This window comes from Euprymna scolopes, chromosome 37 (assembly GCF_053919585.1).
Source record: "Euprymna scolopes isolate OS-2025 chromosome 37, ASM5391958v1, whole genome shotgun sequence".
NCBI lineage: Eukaryota > Metazoa > Mollusca > Cephalopoda > Sepiida > Sepiolidae > Euprymna > Euprymna scolopes.
In genome coordinates this window covers 87,517,802-87,522,236 of record NC_136518.1, presented here as the reverse complement: position 1 = coordinate 87,522,236, position 4,435 = coordinate 87,517,802, and the positions used below count along the sequence as shown (strand labels likewise).

General features: G+C 30.7%; 1 pseudogene; it reads right to left on the bottom strand.

The window, feature by feature from the left end:
• Window positions 1-3,865: 3,865 nt before the first annotated feature.
• LOC145261393 (U2 spliceosomal RNA) lies at window positions 3,866-3,998 on the bottom strand (annotated as a pseudogene).
• Between the last annotated feature and the right edge of the window lie 437 nt (window positions 3,999-4,435).

Sequence of the window (4,435 nt, the reverse complement as noted above, 5' to 3'; positions counted from 1 at the left end):
TCGATTAAAAAAAAAAGCAGAAAGACCTGATGAGGTTTTAATTATTTTACTGTTTCAGGTCAACCATTTTCTTTGGCTCAATTGTAGAAAAGGAACATTCTGTAAATTCCTAAAAAGTTAAGGGAATTTAACCTCTTCATCATCTCTTATTCAGAATTATTAATGAAGAAGTGGAAAAATTTATTTATTTATGAAAACTACAAAAATAAATTAAGCACTAATGTTGGGGAAATGGGTTCTATGGTTATTCTGGTCACTGTATCATTATATATGTCTATCATTTTTCTAGCTAGAATCTTCAATCATCATAATACCACATTCATTGCAGGGTTTGTCCTACTTAAGATTCCCAAATCGATAATGTCGCATAATATGGTTTGTGGTTGATATGAGAAAATAAGTCTGTCTAGGCATTCAAAATGTTTCTTATCTTAAACATAATTACATGAAAAGTCATTTTGAATAAAAAGTTAATTTATTTTACACATTGAAACTCGAGAAATACACGATTAAAATGTGTAAACATTAAATGAATAAAGTTCAACATGGCTGTCACCTGGAATTTTGTAGCACAAGCCTTGTAGCCTCAAGATCAAAACTGACAAGAAAATGAAACAACTGTTATTAATATTTCTACAAGTAAAAAAAAAGAATTAAAAGGAAAATAATCTAAATAACTTTTATTTTTACTGATTTAGAATAAATGCAAAAAAACATGGAAAATAATAACGTTATGACGGTAACATCAGTGCATACCTAAAAAACTTTCAAATAATTAAAAAAAAATTTGTTAAAAATAAATGCTGTATAAAAGTTGCTTAAATTATTCTTCATTTTTTTTTTATTCGACATAAAAATAAGTTATTCAAATTATTTTCTTTTTAATTTCTTTTTTTACTTATAGAAAAACATTAACAATAACGGTGGTTTCATTTTCATTTCCCGACTTGTGTCAATTTTTGCCTCAGTAAAATATTTTACGAGATGGCATGTGTGGATCGGCGCTTCTACACTATCAGAACGAAATTTCGGACATCGTAAAACTGCATTTCACATGAAAACAATGGTATCTACGTATTCCTCATATTTTTAAGATGATTATATCAAAAAATTACGAAAATCGATAAGGTAGGAAATTATTTATTAAAGAAAATAGAAAATAGAATTTCAAGAAAAAGATTATATTTGCTAATATAAGACACAGGAGAGTTCAAAAGAGAGGTAATTTTCTGTTTCGATTAATTTTATTAAAACAAGATGGCCACAATTTTTCACCTGCTAACACGATTAATGTTGTTGTTTATTTATTTATTTTTTTTAATAATTCAGTAATATTCAGGTAATTTCAACTGGATAATTTGGAAGCTAACTTGTAATTTATTAGGAAAAAAAAAAAGTAAAAACCATTCTTTTTTTTATCTGAAAGCTCCATTTATCGCACAACAACATTTTGTTCTAATAGTATTGAAGCGCCGTTGGATCAGATAAATTTGTAGTACTGCCCCCAGGCATTATCCCCTCTTTTCAGAGACATCAAAGGGTTTATTTCTTTTCATCCCTTCTTGGCAGGGATAGAGCAGCTGCTATCTTTATTGTCTGTCCTCTTATGTTTCCTCATTCATGAGAAAATGATGCAAATATAGAAAAACTGGTTTAATAACATTTAGATATGAAACGAGAATGAAGGAATAGGATGATATTAGTTGCTCCTCTTAATAGTGTTGAGCTTTTATCTTGATAAGTTTTGTTTTCGTAAAGATTTACTCTTTGATAACATATATATATATATATATATATATATATATATATATATATATATATATATATATATACACACTTCAGGGCAAGATTGCAGTTTACAGGGAAATCAAGGGACGCAACTCCTGCCAAACTAAAAAGGACGCAAACAGAATAACCGGGGGGCACCTGTTTCAATTTTTAAATTACGAATTTTAACCGAACCTACTACACGTGGAATAATATAACAAGTTTTAAGATTTCTTTTGAATAGTTCATTTCTTTCTAATTCCTTTGTTTTTTATTCGTTTTACTTCTAAATTATTTTCTTCTTTAATTTTTTGTTTTTACAATCTTTTATTATACTTTTATTCTTTACGTTTTTATTTTTTTTTACCAAAATGAGAACTACTATCGTTGACCAAGTTATGTCTACGACTGAAGTCGAAGAGCAGAAGTGGACCTATGAGCATTTGTATAATTTGCTGCCACCAAATAACGAGGTACAGTTACAAACAGCGGCCTCATTGGGACTCATACCGAATAGGAGTTTCTGCAGCTCGTGTGAGAGAGATCGAATTCTCTATAAAAACGGAGCCAAAGGGGATGGTTTTGCGTGGAAGTGTCCTGTCTGTAAGAAGGGTGGTTTGCCAAGGATGGGTTCCTTCTTACAGAGAAGTCATCTGACAATAAAGCAGATTTTAGTTATTTTGCTCAGTTGGAGCATGGAGATGCCGCAGATTAAAATTAAACAGGAAGCAAGTGTGAGTAACCATACAATCGTAGATTGGATGTCATTCATAAGAGAAGTCTGTGAACAGGACATGCTGGACCATCCCATCATGTTAGGTGGGAGAGACGAACATTCGACACCTAAAGAAGTGGAGGTGGATGAGTCATATTTTTTCCGACGAAAGTATAATAGGGGACGTGTGAGGAAGGGCGTTTGGCTTTTTGGCGCAGTGGAAAGAGGCTCGAATTTGTGCAATTTCGCAATAGTGGAAAATAGGGATCGAGATACCCTGTTTCCAATCATAAATTCATGGTGCCTGCCAGGAACAAGAATTATTTCTGACGGTTGGGCGGCTTACCAAGGACTTAATCGACTCGCTCAAGGAATTTATGAGCACGACACTGTCGTCCACGAAGACAACTTCGTTGATCCGTTGGACCCTTCAGTGCACACACAGACTATTGAAGGACTATGGTCACACGCCAAAAAACATATACGAAAGTTCGGGAATCGACAAAATATGTTCGGCTTGCATCTGATGGAATTTTTATGGCGAAAAAGAGAGAAGGGTGAATGTTTTCCATGAATCATCAGATGCATCCGCGAACAGTATTTGTTTTAAAAATTAACTGTTTAATAAAGTTCTATGTTCTTAAAATAATTCTATGTTCTTCAAATAATTCTTTCTTAAAATAATTCATAACTGTTTTTCGTTTTAAAAATTAACTGTTTAATAAAATTCTATGTTCTTCAAATAATTCTATGTTATTAAAATAATTCTTTCTTAAAATAATTTATAACTGTTTTATAAAGTTCTATGTTCTTCCTTTGTTAAAAAAATAACTTATTCAAACAGTTCATTTAAATTAACAAGAAAAAGAAAAATTGAAACAGGTGCCCCCCGGTGATTCTGTTTGCGTCCTTTTTAGTTTGGCAGGAGTTGCGTCCCTTGATTTCCCTGTAAACTGCAATCCTGCCCACTTCAGAATAATTAAAATGCAATATATCTACTGGTATGCAAATCCAGTGATTATTAATCTGACAAAATATTATTAGATGTAATATTTTATATAAGACAATCCCAGCTAAACAAAATCAGTCAATATACAAGATAGAGCAAATAAATCATAATTTAGGTATTTAAATTTTATGATTTAATACAATTTAATAAATATATTATTTATTGAATTGTATTCTTTGTCTGCAAACAATAAAAAAATTAATTATTTGAAAATTAACCTTTTCAGATCATAAAATTTAAACACGTAAATTTATAATTTTTAAGACCGACAATTAATTTTATTTATACAAGTAAATCTATGTACCTATTTACAATGCCCCCCCCCCCACGGGACAGAGTTAGACACCAGGGTCGTTTCTTAACGTGGAGAAAAGAAAAGGTACAAAAATAAAAATTGTCTCAGTCGTGAAGGATTTCTCCTCCATTGAAAGAGAACGAGAAATGGAAGTGCCGCATCTGAAGAACAGATACTATACTTTGATCTTAACCAAAAGGCCAAGATGTAAATGCAAATGAATTAAGTGAAAGTTTTTAAATGGTCCTTATTCTATAATTGAACCTTTTTTTTTAAATTAATTTCGATAAATGATACGTATTTATAAATTTTATCAAACAAAACAAAACACAAAAAAAAAAAAAACGAAAAAAATCAGTGATTAGATTTGATTCATTGGCAATTTCATGGAAACACAAAAGAAAAAATATGTTAATTTTTGATAAAAAATATTGCAAAAAAAAAAAAAATCATCGAAATTATTATTTATCACTTTACAAAAGGCACCCATCATAAATAAATATCACTGACCTGTAAACAAACAAAAAAATTAGCATTCCGCCATATTTCTCAAGACATTTAATTCTTGCATTATCTCCCCTGTTTTGTAGACGGTGATAGCTTATTTGGTGTCCCCGACGAAACATCTTCCAACATATTTTAACTGAAG